This window comes from Protopterus annectens, chromosome 1.part1, assembly GCF_019279795.1.
Source record: "Protopterus annectens isolate FY-2018-M chromosome 1.part1, PAN1.0, whole genome shotgun sequence".
Taxonomy (NCBI): Eukaryota; Metazoa; Chordata; order Ceratodontiformes; family Protopteridae; genus Protopterus; species Protopterus annectens.
In genome coordinates this window covers 1302767072-1302785472 of record NC_056726.1, presented here as the reverse complement: position 1 = coordinate 1302785472, position 18401 = coordinate 1302767072, and the positions used below count along the sequence as shown (strand labels likewise).

General features: G+C 35.6%; 1 protein-coding gene across 2 annotated transcripts in view; it reads left to right on the top strand.

Annotated features, from left to right (window-relative positions):
• The window catches only part of TTYH1 (tweety family member 1), a 1335534-nt gene that overhangs the window by 655164 nt on the left and 661969 nt on the right, over positions 1 to 18401 (top strand). The gene's annotated exons all lie outside the window — the stretch shown is intronic.

The window sequence follows — 18401 nt, the reverse complement described above, 5'->3', positions numbered from 1 at the left end:
AACTCTCTTGTGTTGCAGTGGGGCTCAACTTTTGATGTACCAGTTTTCTTCACCTGTGATGTGTTGCTTTTACATGTTTTTGCCTCAACCTTCTTGCTCTAAGGATGATGTTTCATCCATCTAATTGGAATTTGGGTGATGTGGTTTTGATAATCTTGAATATCTCTGCTGATTTTTTAAAGATTTATTTTTCTCAAAACCACGAATGCCTTATCTACTTTATTGCCATGACTACCATCTCCTCACCAATTTCGTAAGATGATAGCACTAAGGATAATTTAGCAGAATTAATTTTTAATTTACTTTTCAAATTACTGAACACTTTTTAGTGTTATCATTCAACAAAGTAATAAAACCAATGCCTGCTTGATGGCTGATGGATTTAGATTCCCATCGAACTTTAAATTCTGCTGAGAAGAAAACTTGGTTTCTTGTCAACTCATAAACCTCTAGGAATCCTATTAGCCTTCAAAGAGTTTTCAAAAAGAGTAAGTCACACTGTGTGTGTCTAACTTATTATTCAGAATTTTTAGACTATACATTACAAGTTATACTTAATAACACTAATAATTATGGTTTAAATACTGCTATTAACTTTAAAAATGATTTACAAACATTTAAATGTTAAATGCTTAGTTGTTTAATTGATTGATTAATGTATTCAGTATTTAAGAGCTATGGTTTGTGAGTCAAGTCAGTCTAATGAAGTCTCCAGTCCTTTGTGAGTTTTATTTTTTAAGAATTTTTTTTATTAATTTAACATATTTACAATATAGACACTAAAAGGAAGAAATTCAACATCACATACTGTTATATAATGTCAAAAATACATTGAATTACCAAGGTAATGTTATACAATTAACAAACTAAGAGTCTTAGTATTTCGATACCAGCATTTCAAGGCTATCTCAAACACTAAACATCTTAGCATGATTTGTAGATCTTATTCTGATCACTTATTTTTCAGTTTTATATAGTATTGCTGTTAAATTTTAAAATTCTTTGAATATAGGAACTGAGTTCGATTTGCAGTTTTTGTAATAACTTTTCTAGCACCTGCCAAAACACTCCAAAATATTTTTTGCATGGCTTTTACAGATACAGGAAGTGGAACGTTCATTGTATTATTGATCTAGTTAAGTAACAATTATCAGACCATAACCCCTTAAAAACATACTTATCTCTTCCAAATATACATTTATTTTTTTACAATCCATAAAAATGTGAGTACAATCAGCTTTTACATCTTTACTACAACTCCAACAAACTAAAGAAGTCATTTTACTAAACAGAGAGATTTTATATGGAGTAACAAACATTCTATGTATATATTTCCACATAAAAACTTTCCAGTACAAACTTTAAGAAGTGTGACTAATTTAAGTAACAACATTTTATTCTAACCATCAATTGAGTCAGTCAATCCACTACTATCTAAAAAGTTCCAGAACTGTGCATCAGAATAATTATTATTATTTATAATTCTCTTATATTACTTGGACAAGCTTCCTTTTGTAGGTCAACTTACCTACAATGATACATTCATACATTCATATAGTGGGGGAATAGAGTTCTGTTCCTCATCACTCATATATCTATACATTCATTTAATTTCTAACCAATGGATAATATTAACTGGTAAACAGAGTCATCCAACTTATAATCTTTCATTAAATACTCTGGTGACTTAGCTTTTACTTTTTTCAAAGCAATCAAACACTAATCCATTCCTTTTTAGTAAACTAATTTTAACATTGTTCTGAGTTTTCTTAAATCTAGAGATATGTGCAATAAGAAAGTAGAAAAACTTCCATTTTCATATTAATGGAGTTTTAACAACATATTTCTTAACTGTTTTAAGAACTGATTTCATATATGCAGTGTCTAAAGACTGAAATAAATCACCTTCTAAAGTAAATGCTATTAACCAGATGAAAGGATTGTTACATATTTTTAATTTATCATATTTGATAAACTTTATAATAATTTAGTATAATCTGCTCCTGAATGGTTTTCCATTGACTAGTATAAGTTGAGTCTGTCCAGAATACAATGCAGTTAAAATTTGCAGCAATAGAATTAGATTCTACATGTGGGAAGCTAATACCACCATGCTCCCATAATCTTATATGATTTCTATAAGGAATTATCAGCTTGTTAGGATGCCATAAGAATGAAGCTAACAATTTTTTGTCAGGTACTAAAGGTATTGAATGCAATATATATATATATATATATATATATATATATATATATATATATATATATATATATATACAATTACACACACACACACACACACACACACACATATATATATATATATATATATATATATATATATATATATATGGGTCTACCTGAAAACACCGAAATCACAGAACGCCGACAACGAGAACACCAACACTGGAAGATCGACAACGGAGAAGACTGACAGTTGAGAATCCCGATGCTGAGAACACCGGCATGTTAAGGTAAGTGTGCGATAGGTATGGACGTTAGGGTCAGGGTGTGGGTAAGGTAAGTGTGTGATAGTGACAGACGTTAGGGTGGGGTGCGGGTCAGGTAAGTGTGCAATAGTGACGGAGTTTAGGTTTAGGGGTGGATTAAGTGAGTTAGGGTTAGTGTGCAGGTAAGGTAAGTGTGCGATAGTGACAGACTTGAGGGTTAGGGGCAGATTAAGTGAGTTAGGGTTAGGGTGTGGGTGTGCGATAGTGACAGACCTTAGGGTTAGGGTTTGGGTTAAGGTTATTACATAGATAGTTGTGTATGTAAGGTTTAATGTAGGTTTGTAAGGTTTTTGGTGTGCTTGTGTTGTGTGTGTGTTTTTCGGGAAAGGTATTTGTTTTGCTGATTGTCGGGATTTTGGTTTGTCGGGCATGTGAAGTTTTCTGTTTTTGAACTTTTTTTTCATTTTTTTCGTGTCAGTTATTTTGTTGTCGGTGTTTTGGCATGTCAGTGTTATTAGGTAGACAAATATATATATATATATATATATATATATATATATATATATATATATATATATATATATATATATATATGCATCTCTCCCTCTTTATATCTATAGATAGATATAAAGTAAAAAAATCCATTTTATAATAAGAAATAACAAAATAACACTTCTTCAATTATTTTACACTTTGACAGATTGTATTCCTAAATATTTTAGTTATTTTCCTTCCTAGTTATATTTATATTTATCTTTAAATTTACTATCTAGTACTTGATTTAACACTAAAGTTTCAGTTTTATTAAATTTCAGTAGCAATACTTATTGCAATGTTTCAATTTCCTCATCTATTTTTTCAGTTGAATAATTTTAACCTCCTTTCGTTAGTAAAATATCTTTAAAAAGTTGTATTTTAGAATGGCAATCCTTATTAATTGAGAATCCATCAACTTTTTGGTTGCTTCTCAGTCTATTAGCTAAGGGTTTAATAACCAATGCAAATAGTAGAACAGTGAAAAATCCTGAAGTGGCACCATGGCTGATGCTGTATAGAAGAACAATTGGAGCATAAAAGTAAAATGTACTTTATTTTGGAGAACAAACAAAAAGGCCTAAGTACAGTGATAAGCACTTTCGGTGAGACTTCATCTTCATCAGATCATATTGTACAAAGGTCCATATTGGTTAAAATAACAGTAAATAGCCAATCATGTTGGTTACAACTAACACACCTACAAAAATTAACAAATCAGAAATATCATACATAAAACCAGGAAGTTTGATGACACTATACACATCTAACCAATCCTGAGTTAAGAAAAGGTTTTCAACCTGCTGAGCATGACCAATAATAAAAGAGTTAAGCAAAGCATAGTTCCTGGTTGAAAGCAGCATAGCATAAAAATGTAGAATATAATCAGCAAAATCTGTGGTCATATTATATAAATGAGGTGATTCTTATTCATTCAAATCCTAGTAAGGCCACAGCATAATTGGATAAAATGTAAAAACTCTAAAACATTTTTTATTTTAATTTATGAAATTTGAACAGCAAGCATGAACGTGAGGCACATAAAGTATGTATTGCCGCTGTCTCGGCAATGTGTACATATGTTAAATCTGGTTAGAAAACTCATCTACCATGACAAGGGGTGTCTCTCTTCATACATACAATATAAAGGAACTATTGTGGAAACAAAAACAAGAATGATAAGCCATGTATAAAACAAACAGAGAAGCATGGCATACTTGGAAACCAATCTTAAAATTGCAGTCTTCATAATACTGATATTAAAGTGGATGTACAGTTGGTTTTAGTATATTTTGAATTTAAGTACAGATATGTAAACGTCCACCCACTTTCCTGGCTGTGGACAGAGGGAGAGATAAATTAAGCATTTCTTCTATGTCTGAAGTAAGCTTATTAGTGTGAGGATTTGGGATATTATTGATTTGTGTCTTTTTGCTTAAGACCTTACTTCTATTAGCTAATCTGCGTAGATTTTTTGAAGTCATCGCATAACTGTGGAATTTTATTTTTTCTAAATCTATATCCACTTTATGCATTCAAACTGTTTGATAGTTTGTCATTATTTTTTAATGACTTCAGTATTATTGGATTTTTAATAAATAATTAGAATTGGGTGAAATTCCCTTATGTTTCAAACAAGCCACAATAATTCCAATGCCTAAAAAATCCATTATAACAGGACTGAATGACTTTTGGCCTGTTGCTTTGACGTGAGTGATCATGCAGCCTTTTGAGAGGCTAGTGTTGGCTTATTTGAAGGATATTACAGCTCCCTCATCAGAACCCCGTCAGTTTGCTTATCAATATAACCAGTCAGAGGATGATGCAGTTAATATGGGCCTACAATATATCCTGCAACATCTTGACAACCCAGGAACATATGCAAGGACTCTATTTGTGGACTTAATACAATAATTACAGAACTTCTTCACTTGAAACTCTCCCAGCTTTCTGTTCCTGCTTCCACCTGTCAATGGATCACCAATTTTCTAACCAATAGGAAATAGCAGGTGAAACTGGGGAAATTTACATCTAGCTATCACACGATCAATACAGATGCCCCCCAGGGATGTGTGCTCTTCCCACTGCTATTCCCCCTCTACACTAATGACTGCACCTCTATGGACTCCCCTGTCAAACTTATTACATACACAGATGATACAACTATCATCAGGCTCATCAGGAATGGTGATGAGTCTGCATACAGATGGGAGGTTGAGCAGCTGGCCATTTGGTGGAGTCAGAATAATCTGGAACTGAACACTCGTAAAACTGTGGAGATGACAGTGGACATTAGAAGTGATACTACAATATTATCCCCCGTCTTTACATTTAATACTGCTGTGTCAATTGTGGAATCCTTCAAGTTTTTGGAATCTATAATGTCTCAGGACTTGAAGTGAGAGATCAATGTCGGGTCCATCATAAAAAAGGCACAGCAGGAAATGTACTTTCTGTGACAGCTGAGGAAGTTCAACCTCCCACAGGACCTGTTGATTCAGTTCTATACAGTAGTCATTGAGTTTTTTCTTAGCTCATCCATAACAGTGTGGTTTGCATCTCTGCCTAATCATGAAAAAAATAGGTTAGATCAAATAGTCAGGTCTGCCAAAAATATCATTGATGCTAGTTTGTCCTCCTTACAGGGCCTGTACTATTCCAGAGTCATGAAAAGGGCAGGGAAGATCATCACCAACCCGTCACATCCAGGTCACCATCTTTTTGAAGTATTACCATCAGCCAGGCATTATAGATTAATATGCACGAAAACAAGCAGATGTAAGAGCAGGTTTTTCCCACAGGCCATCAAGTTCATAAATGGGTAACTCAGCTTATTAGGTTGGGATATTCTTTTTCCCAAACCTCCAAGGATTCTGCAGTATTGTTTACATATTATTAAGACTTGTTTCTTTCAGAGTTTATTTCAGTATTTCTTGCACTAAGTTGCACTTTGCACCTTGCATGTATATGTATATGCATGTTTACTTTTTGTCTTGTTCTTAATAGATGCATGTATGTCATTTGTCTAGTTCTTAATAGCTGTTTGCATGTCATTTATGTAATTCATACTTGGAAAGTCACTGAAACCAGAGTTAAATTCCTTGTATGCATGCGCACTTGGCCAATAAATGTGATTCTGTTTCTGATTCTGATCTAATTTCTTTGTTTGTTGTTCAAACCTCACTTTAAGTATTTCATCTTGTACTTCTAACAACTCTGTATCCACTCTTTCATTTTATTACTAGCCCATCTGCTCATCTTTAATATGCATTTTTAAGGAGTCCCATAACATGACTTTACTAACCTTACCATTATCATTCAAAGATAAAAAAATCTCTATTTGCTCCTTAAGGTAACTTTTAAGTCTCCTAATTTCATCATATATACTGGGAGTCTATAAACAATATGAAATGTTCTTATATCCATTAACATATTAATACTTAGTACATTACGATTAGCTGAAGGACAAGGAACAGTCTTAAAATAATTAACTATATATTACTGATAAAACACAACCTACCATGGATACCAAAGTTTCTAGTTTGCCTGTCAATTAGACAAACTACTGTACTATCTCTCTACATACCAATAAATACAATTTCATCAAAAAACTAGTCAAAAGCTACAGTGACTTATAAATATACAGTGACTTACAAATAATTACTATAATATTATATAAAATAATAAGAGACTATTAATTTGGTTATATATTTTGCCATTTAAAACTAATTCCCATTACTTCATAAAAGGTTAATAATCCTTTTCTTTTAATCACAACTATTAAACAATACAACAAATAGTGTACTATATACCTATTTATGTAATAGTATACATTATCCATTAAATATTCATAAATTATTCATTCATTCAACATTATTATAACTAAATATCTAAATAAATAAGTAGAACAGAGTAGGACAGGAACAGATAAAGATATCTTTAAACTTACAGATGGCAGGTAATGCTATCATATTAAACTATTATACAAAAGGAGAATCACTGCACATATATATTTATCATGTTAAAATATATATACATATTTATACATTTAACAAAAGCTCTGAATTAAATTTAAAAGTACAAGTATTTATACATCTTAAAATTGTGTAATACTCTTGATAGGATAATTAGCTTATTAAACTAATTCATGAAATGTGTACATTACTGAGGTCAAACACAATGTCTTGCTATTTCTATAGAGTAAAAAAATGTACAGTCTATATTGTATTCAAAAATTACAATGTGCTTAATTCAAAACCTATTCTCCCTTCCCAGGTTCAGACTTATTGAAAAAATCTACTTTCTATCAAAATGGATTTACTGATTCAGCAATATAATACTCGGACTTATGAAATTTATTTTAGGTAGTCTTAGTGAATCTAAACACATACAATATGCAAAAAGCTTCAAAGTTCACATGACCAGGCTTCAAATTTCAGCTTTCAGGATATTTTCAAATATTTTATATGATTTTTTTTTATGTAAATTATATGAGATCTTGTACATTAACAGTTCTGCTATATGCAGGTATATGTAATACATATCTTTCTTATAAGCAGTTAAATATATTTTTCTGTATTATTTTCCCACTAATATTCTACCTTATTCTGTATAACTTATATTTCTAAACTCTCCCATCAAAGAGCTATTTAATCATCAGCTTTCTATTAGAGATTATAGTATGTGTATACATTTCTTATCTTGCTGTTTTATTAATCTTACATAGTTGATATTTCATTCCTTGTGCCTTTGCCTATTATACATAAGCTGTTTGCTCTTCTTATCAATTTTAGTATTGCAAGAAATCTTGACTATATGTGTGTAATAATATATATATATATATATATATATATATATATATATATATATGTGTATATATGTATATATATATATATATATATATATATATATATATATATATATATATATAAGAATTCCTGCTTGTTTAATTTGAATGCTTGTTTTAGCCATTGTGAACTGATGTTCTGATCTAAGCTTCATATCTTGACTTTAAAATTTGATTGCACCGTGTGAAAATGACAGGTCATAGCACACAGCAGCTGCTAATTTCCTCTGTAAGTTTTGTTTTCTTCTTAAAATTTTAAGTGCTCTAATCAGTAACAAAAATCTAACTTTACTTTTTTCCCATTAATATGTACAATGAGATTTAATAACACTACAGAATAAACTATTCGCATTCAGCAAAATATAAGAAAATTATGTCAGCAACAGCTAAACATTAGACATTACTACAGGTTTTGTTTAACAAATTCTTCACTTTTGAATAAATATTTAAAAAAAGATTTTATTTTCAGTAGATTTTTACATATATACTTGAAAAAAAGAAAGAAAAAGAAAGTTCCTTCCTGTTTTCCCATACTTTATGAGTGAACTTTGACCTAGATTTTCTTCAAAGCAGCTCAAGGAGTAGGTGGAAAGCAAGGCAAGCAAGCAACAAGTATTTCCACACACAACTGAAACATTGTTTTGTTTTCAACATTTTTACAATTGCTAATTGCTTCATAAACAACCAAAGAAAAGAATATTACACAGTAACAAAGAAAATAAAATGACCAGCACTTTAACCCTTCTAATTAGCACATTACCTAGCTCTGACATTCAATTAACCCAGCAGTACACATATTAAGCAAATAAAACAAATTATTAACTTATGTAGTCTTAAACCTACCAATACATTACTTACAATTTAATGACATTCTCCTACATGAAGTATTTGTTTAACATTTAGAAATACATTTATAAGTTTAGTTAAAAGAGATATATTTAGTCTTTCACTGTAAATACAGTAAAACAGCAAAACTAATCATGTATATTCCTCATCATGAAAAATGTTTTAGCTTAAAATGTAAATACATATTTGCATATGTTTTGAAGCTTAACGTCCAATACAAATCTTTATAATTGAAGGGTAAATCTATTGTTTCAGAGAATAAAAGTCCTGCAATTAGAGAATAAAAGTCACTTGCTTTAATCTTTATAATTTTAGAAGCAGTTTTCCAGGAATTCATCTCACTCTGTCTCTTTAAGGATATGTGTTCCAATCTATTTCTTAAGTATTAATTATGTTAGTTAACAAAAGTGGATGGCTCCTCCAGTGGGTCAAACATTTTTAGTTCCTTCAGAAAGAAATACTTTGATCTTTGCAGGAAACACCTAAGTGGCTTTAATATTGTTCTTTTTACATTACTTAATTAGTGGTAAGCAGGATTTTCTTTTGTTCATTACTTTACCAGAATAATAATTGTCAAATATGACTACACGTTCATCTATTTTAATAGGTGGGCTAGACCATTGCTGTTTTTAATATTTGATGTTTTTGTAAGCTGGACATAAACTTAAGTATAATTGAACACAGTGGTGTGTTTTTCTCTTTAAAAGGAGCTGTCAGGGATCTATGTGCCCTTTCAATTCCAAAAGATAAAGTCTCAGATAGATTTAATGTTTTATGTAGCCAAGTTGTTAAGAAGTGTATTACATTGTCTCCCTCATACTTTTCAGGTATACCATGAATTCTAATGTTATTTCATCTCAGTCTATTTTGTAAATCATCAACTTTATCTATGAGCCAGTTATCTTGTTTTAAAAGAAATTCAGTCTGAGACTCACCTTCAGTCATTCTCCTTTCATGATCATTTAAAGCTTCTCCCATATTGCTGATTTGTGCACTTTATTATATTATAAGAATTTCAAAATATTCCATCTTCTTTCTGGACTCATCTTTGAAACTTTCTAGTTTGGTATCTAGTTTTTCCATTTTAAATAATACATCCTGTATAGTAGATATTATTGACTGGATGCCTTTTTTAACACAAGAATCATGAGTACTACTTCTTGAGTGGCTCATGTTGATGTTTGTTGTCTCTTAACCAAGCAGTTGAAGTTCTGACAGGAAAATTACAGCTTTTGAAGAAAATGAAACTATAACTATTTTTGCTGACTATTAGTGAATAGAATTAGCTAAAAAGTATCACAAATTTTAACTTTTTAATTATATTTACTGCCAGAGAAATATTTTAGTCACAGGGCTTTCACCAGTTGCTGCTCTCAGTTAGCCATCTTGGCCACTCCCCCTTTGTAACTTTTAGAGAGACAAAAGTGCTTACTAACAGTTTTATTGTCCTTTGATTTACTTCTGTATGCATAAACATATTTTTACTGAACTTATCTGGATGCTGAAGTTTCTGTTTTGGCCAAATAGTATACACCACTGTTCTATGAACCAACATAAACATGAAGTGGTTAAAGATGAGATCATAATATTTTGGGAATTGGTGAACTAAAATGAATTTGAATGGGTCATTTTACATCAGATAAATATCAAATATTCCACTGTGAGCAAGACTCTTGCAGAATAAATGGAGTAGCCTTCATTGTTAATAAAATACAGTGCTAGGCTGCAATGCATATAAATGATAGAATGACCTTAGTCAGACCTCAAGGCAAGCTATTCATCATTACAGTGATACATGTTTATGCTCCAGCTATCAACCTTAGGAATGATCCATGAGGAAGCTCAGAGGCCTTCTCAGTAAAATGTCATGTTCTGTGTTGCCTGGAAAGGAGCAACTGAGGTACTCAGGGTAGTGAAAATTGGGAATAGGAATAAACCAGAGATCATTAGAAGTTAGGTGGAGAATGAGGAGTACATTAAAAAATAATACAATAAAATGCAGTTTATTAGTAAGAGGGGAACAGTAGTTCATAAACTGAAATATGAACACTGGTATGCATAACAGGAAGCTATTATGTTATCTGAAGAATAGTCAAATTACTCTTTGCATGATTTATCAGTTGTTTCCTAAATGTAGGCATAAAAACAGACTTACAAACCTTGATAGCAAGAGTTTGCATAACAGACATGCTACAGAAGAAGAAAGTGACATACAAAAACAGACTGATCTATTTCACTGGTCTGTTTCAGGAAGGACTCCTTCAATGGTGACACTTTGAACTTCAGTGTAGTAGAACATGGAGACTCTACCACAAGTGATGTTGAATGGATATTTTGCTTTCAATGAGTCTCTGTTGCTTGAATGAAAGAGATTAACCAGGTAAATCATCTCATAATTAAAAGTATCCAACATTTCCTGGAGGGAGTTGTTACACAGTAAACACCAACCTGCTTTGACATTGTGTAGTATTTTACCACTGTCAAAGACCATATAATTTGTTTGTTTTTGATTTTTTGTTTTTTTTTATCAGTGCTGTTGACTTCAGGCTTGTGCTACACCTATAATCTTGACTTCCTCCTTGCCACTCACCAGTGTGGCACATTCCGGTAGGATCTCCCTAGTGGAATAGCACTCAAGCATGTGCCGTCCTCCTCTATGTATGGTATTAATGGGGGCAAGACATGCCAGAGCATGTAGATCAAGATGAGGCAGGAAGGGTCCATCATATTGCAGCCCAGTGGAGGTTTCTTGCGCCATACGTCACCCTGCCAATGTGCTGACAATATCATCCAGCAGGGCAGGAAATGAGGATTAAGTAACTCAAGTGCCTGTCACCACCCCATGGCCCATATAAAGGTTGTGTCTTCTCTGTCCTTCCACCCCCATCAGTCAAACAGAAGCACGCTGAGAGACTTTAGGATAAGCATGCTCATCTTTTTTGCTTGTGCTATTAGATACCTGAACCATATCTGGGCTACTTGTATTGTATACAGGGCTTTATCCCTCTACATCATGGAGCAGGGTACTTTCTTAGCTTTGTTAATATATACAGATAAACGTACGTACATACATACATACAAATATTTCAAGCATGGGCATTAATGTCCTTCTAGTGTGCCAGTATACCAAAACACTTATTTACATAATGTGTGTCCAGACTGTTCTTAAAAATATCTAAACTAGTACTTGCTTTAATGTAATTTGGTAGTCTATTCCAGGCCTCAGCTGCTGTTTCAGGGAACCAATTAGTACACTTCTCATTCCTACAGAATCTTCTACTAAGGTTGTCTGATGATTCTCTACTACTTTTTGATAACTCCAAGCATTCCCAGAGGTAGTTGTCTCTAAATGTCTTATATACCTGAATAAAATCTTCTCTTAAATATCCATATGAAACATTGTACAAATTCAGATATTTTAATCTTTCATAATAACTTAAATTTTGACATCCAAGGATGCCCTTGGAACATTTCTTCTGTACTCTTTCCAGTTTACGTATGCTTGTTTTCTTATCAGGTTTCCATATTGTTATTCTATACTCAAGTTTGGGTCTAATGTAACTAACAAACCATGACTTCATCATTTCTGATTTCTTATACTTTATAAATCTTTTTACACAACTTATAGTTCTATAACCATCGTTAACCAATTGGTTGACATGATTAGAAAAACTTAAAGCTGGATCTACCCATATACCCATGTCCTTAAATGAATCTTCAGTTTCAATCACAGTGTGCTGTATTAAATGTCACCTTTCAGTTTATGTCTCTCAAATCTACCCTTATACCCATATCCTTAAACAAACCTTCAGATGCTCTTTGTGTTTCACTGTTGCAGTCATTACATTTGAGTAATCTGCTGGCAGGTTGCCCTCAGTCGGCCAGATTAACAAAGTCTTGGGTCCTGTGTCGGTTGTTGTCCCTTCTTCCATTACGTCAGGTCATCAGGGGTATAAAACATGCAGCTGACGCCATTACATCAGTCTTTCTTGCCGCGCGGTGCCCAAAGCAGAAGCAGTTTGCAAGTGCTGGTCGGCCGGCTCCTGAAATTTTCGTTTTCGAGTTTCAGATCTGAAGTCTTCAAATAAAAAGCTAAGCACCCTGTTGGGGAAACATTTTCTTGCTCCTTACCGATGTCAGTAAAGTTAATAATTGCATTACTTGTGGGAAGCAAATACCTCATAAGGATTTTCATTTGTACTGTATTCCTTGCCTAGGCCCTGACCATAATGTACCTTGCTGTCGGTTTTGTGCTTTATTTAATCAATGCACTATCAAACGTTGGTACATTTTTGCTTCTGAATATTTTGGCTCACGCTTTAATTATCCAGAAATGTCGTCGGTTAGCAATCTGACTACTGGAATACCTAAAAAACACAAAGAAAAAGACAGAGACAGGCCACTGAGGTCCAACACTGCCGATGACGCTTCTCCTAAGTCAGTCGTCCATTTGCCGGTACTCAGTGAGGCACTTTTGCAGCCCCTGATACCCACTAATTCTGATTTGCAGGCGTCTACTGACACCCATTCGGAGTCCAGAATGTCGTGAGATGCTTCAATTATGGAACCCATGGATGTCTCTACCTTGGATGGGTCTGGAGCCGCTGTGCAAGCACCGGCTTCTGAGGGTATTTTCAGGCCTACAGATTTGTATATTAAACCAATGCCATCTTCAAAACTAAGGCCAAAATCTTGACCTATGCCTAAAAAAACAATGCCTCGGCCATATGTGCAGGCCCCTATGCCTAAAAAACAAATGGTCAAAATAGCTGAAGATTTAATTACTCTGATCAGGGGTATCCAACCCCCCCCCCCCCCTTCTAAGAGGCCTAAGCAAGACATTGATTATGAATCTTCTGAACAGGATTCTATTTCTTCTGACTCTTCAAATGAACATGATTTGTCTATACCTACTTATGAGGACTCTGATGCAGAAGATTCCATTCCTTCTGCTTCTCCCTCTGAGGATGTTTCTTTTGGGGAAACCTTACATTACCTTAAGGGAACATTTCCACTGAGAAAGTCAGGATTTCTCTGAATCTAAAAAGAGACTTAGGGATTTCCTTCTTCTTCCTCAGCATATGCCTTTGGCTGTTTCTCCTGTTCTAGACATTGTTGATGATGTTTTTTCAGAATCTAGTATGGCTCCTGATTCCCTGCCTCTGGCTCCTTGTAAGCCAGACAGATACTACAGTGTTCCTGACTCCCACAAATTCCTTTTCAAAAATCCTGTTGCAGATCCTGAAACCATTTCTCAGGGTCCCAAGCGTATTAAGGTTTCTACAGCTAAAAATCCTACCCCTTCTGATAGAGTTTCCAGGGCGCTGGATAGATGGGGTAAGAGGGTTTACACTTCTGAAACCTTGGCAATCAGGGCTTTAAACTGTCAATTTCATATGCTAAAATATCAACAGCATCTCATGGGGCTGCTTAAACAGAAAATGATGTTAATTTCTGACTGTGTGTTAAACAAAGACTTACAGGATTTATTGCATTCAGCTGAACAAGTTGGAAAACATACTTTGCAATGTGGTTTTGATTCTTTGGAGGCCTCCTGCAGGGCTGCAGTAACTGGGTCTGTGCTAAGAAGGCATGCTTGGCTCAAAGAGCAAAATCTGCCTGATCATGTTAAAGCAAACTTGTTGGATGCTCCTTTACAACAGGACCATCTTTTTGGTAATAAAGCTGAAGAAGTTTTAAAAAAGATGGAAGGTAAAGCTAAATATATGCAAACTGTGAAATATTTCTTATAAGTGCGACCTCCAAGATTTAGTAGGCACTGGCCTACTAAGAACTGGTCCTTTCCAGTTCCTTCGAGAGCCACTCAAGCCAAACCCAGACATTCCAAAGGCTCCAGGTTTCAGTCACAAGGGACTTTCAGAACAAAACAATGGGGTGCCTCCTCTTCCAAATCTGGAAACAACAAGACACCCCCCCTATGGTAAGCAGTCTCAATGACTTCCCTTTACACTTATCAAGCACTTACCTTTTAGCTGCCCCTTTGGGGGGAAAACTGGCTCCTCATGCAAGAAACTGGCAACTTATAAACCAGGACAAATGTGTTTTAAATATACAGATTTAATTTCCACATGTTGCCAATTCCAAACGGATGGCCAGACCTGCCCACAAATCAGTGGGCAGAGGCCCAGAAACAACTACTTTCCCTCATGAGCATGGGGGCTATTCAGCCAGTACCAGAAGAGGAAAAGAGACAAGGTTTCTATTCAAGACTTTTCCTGGTACCCAGAAAAGACAAATCATGGAGTCCAATCCAGGACTAATCTACTCTAAACACCTTTCTGGACATTCCAAAATCCAAGATGCTAACTCTTCACTATTTACTTTCTATGCTAGGCAAAGATGCCTGGTTGGCAACTCTAGATTTAAAAGAGGCTTACCAGCATATCCTAATCAGGGAATCTTGCAGAAGATACCTCCGCTTCAAAGCAGGCTACTTGCATTACCAGTTCTCTACACTGCCCTTTGGCTTATCTACTGCGCCAAGGGTCTTTGCAAAGTGCCTGGCTCCAGTAATTGCATTTTGCAGGCAAAGAAATATTCAAATATATCCATACCTGGACGATTGTCTAATTCAGGTAGAAAACAAGGAGACTCTTCTAAACCATATGGCGTTTGTAAAAAGGGTTCTAACTTGTCTAGGGTACACTATAAATGAAAAGAAATCACAACTGGTACCCTCTCAAAAAATTACATTCCTGGGTGCAAGCTTGAATACAACTGCCCAGATGGCTTTCCTTATGCCAGAGAAGCAAATTTATTTGGTGACTTACTTCAAACAGGTGGCCACAAAAACCCTGCTTTCTGCAAGGCAAATACTGCCAGGCTTGAGGTTCATGGCCTCCTGCATTCTTCTAATTCCATATGCAAGACTGTATATGAGGAAACTTCAGTGGTACTTAAAAAGTCTATGGAGTCAGCATTGTCACAGCCTGGAAACAATGATTCCTATCATACCTTGCCTGCAACTAGAGTTTCTATGGTGGGCAGAGGCCTGCCACCAAAACAAGGAACTGCCATTCACACCATCCCCTGCCATCCAAACCCTAACTACAGACACACCAGACTATGCTTGGGGGGCACATTTGGCAGGGAAGTGCATTCAGGGCAAATGGAGCCCAAATCAAATGCACCTTCATATCAATCAAAAATAAATACTATCTGTACAGAATGCACTGACAGCCTTCAAGGACTACCTTCATCCAGGACAGTTAATGATAAAAACAGACAACACCACAGTTATGTGGTACATAAACAAGCAGGGGGGTACACATTCCTACCCCCTTTGCAGACTAGCCATGGCATTGTGGAACACGGCCTTGACCTATCAAGTACAACTACAAGCTCAATTGCTGCCAGGACAGCTGAATACTCTGGCAGACGAGCTAAGCAGAAATCTCATGGACCCACACAAATGGAAACTGGAACCATGGATTTTCAACATGTTGACACGCAAATGGGGGAGCCCAGACATAGATGTTTTTGCCTCACCCCAGAACTATCAGTTGGACAAATTTTGCACAAGAACTCATCACAAAAAAGCTTGGAAAGTGGATGCCCTATCCTTCAGCTGGAAAAAACTATCAGTCTATGCCCCCCCCCCCCCCCCACACACACACACACACCTCTGCTCTCTAAAGTTCTACTAAAAGTCAAATAGGACAAACCAAAAATGATTTTGATTGCACCAGACTGGCCTCGCCAACACTGGTACCCACTCCTACGCAATGTGTCACACATTTCACCGTGGCACCTGCCTCAGATACCTTACTTACTGTCTCAGCAGAACAACCAAATTCTGCACACTCAGCTCCAAACTCTGAATCTTGCAGCATGGCTAATCACCTAAATTCACCCTTAGCATCTCTCAGCAAACCTGTGATGGATGTCATTTTGGAGGCAAGAAGGCCTAGTACTAGAAAATCTTATGCTGACAAATGGAAAAGATTCTGTGCCTGGAATCAATCTCAAGGGATAAGCACAGCAGTGCCCAACATTCCTCAGATTTTACAATACTTAACTGAGATGCTTCACAAGGGCCTGTCCTTTTCTTCCATAAAAATCCATGCCTCAGCCATTTCAGCTCATTACAACACAGAACCTCCCCTCTATTCTCATCCTCTGCTAAAGCAATATCTCAGAGGGGCCAAAATCTTAAGACCACCCAGGAGAGCTCCAACCCCTGCCTGGGACCTCAATTTTGTATTGGAAAAGCTCACTCTCCCTCCTTTTGAGCCAGCTGCTACTACAGACTTAAAATTTCTCTCCTGGAAAACAGCTTTCCTTTTAGCAGTCACTTCAGCTAGAAGGATTTCCAAATTACAGGCTCTTATGGCAATGGAGCCTTTCAGCATTTTTCATGCGGACAGGGTATCTCTCAGGACCAATCCATCCTTCATGCCTAAGGTGGTATCCATTGTGGCTCTTAATCAGACCATACATTTGCCAACTTTCTTTCCCAATCCACAGAAGAAGGGAGAGCATATTCTGCATTCATTGGATGTACACAGAGAACTTAGATTTTACTTAAACAGGACAAAATCTCAAAGAAAATCTGAACAACTGCTGGTGGCATTTGCTGCAGGGGCAGAGGGAAAGGCTATTTCAAAGCAAACCATTTCCAAATGGATAAGCCATTGTATTAGTTTCTGCTATATGCACCATGGAAAAACTATCCCCCAGGGGATCAGATCCCATTCCACCAGGGCTGCATCTACTTCTACAGCCTTTCTCAGAGGTGTTCCTACCAGGGACATTCTAGAAGCTGCTACCTGGAGCTCAGTTCATGCATTCACCAAACATTACCATTTACCACTTTTCTCTAAATCCAGAGCTGGCTTTGCCACTGCTTTCCTGCAGGGCCTTATAGCTGGTCCTAATGCTGTATAATTCCCTCCACCCAACCATAGCTTTGGGAATCTACCCAAATGTAATGACTGCAACAGTGAAACACGAAGAACATAGCACAGTTGTGTACACTTACCATAAATGTAGATGTTCGAGTGTATTCACTGTTGCAGTCCTGGTTACCCTCCTTCCAGCCCCCTACCTCTACTTTCTTTCACTATGCTTAAAAGCCCTTCTGGTGTATTTGATTTTGGGATTAGAGGTATATTTTTTGTGTTTTTAATTTTATTTGCTCCCCATTTGGGGGCCACCTGACATCTGGGGCAAGAAAAATTGATGTAATGGCATCGGCTGCATGTTTTATACCCCTGACGGCCTGACGTCATGGAAGAAGGGACAGCAACCAATGCAGGACCCAAGACTTTGTTAATCAGGCTGGCTGAAGGCAACCTGCCAGCAGATTACCCAAATGTAATGACTGCAACAGTGAATACACTCAAACATCTACATTTATGGTAAGTGTACACAACTGTACTTTTCAATCACAGTGTGCTGTATTAAAAAGTCACCTTTCAATTTATGTCTCCTACATCTCATATGCTTAGTTTTTAATGTATTTATTAGCATATTATTCTCCTGTGTCCAAATAATCAATTTAGTCAAGTTCTTTTGCAGACATGACCTATCTGTAAGACATGTAATCAGTTTACACAATTTCAGGTCATCTGCATACAGACTGTAGAACACATCAGATGAAAAAGATCTAAAAGCACAATCTATACAAGTATGGGCCTAGGACAGAGCCCTGTGGGACACCCTGACTGCAACCTCGAATTTCGCTTGTCCATTTGCTATATGAT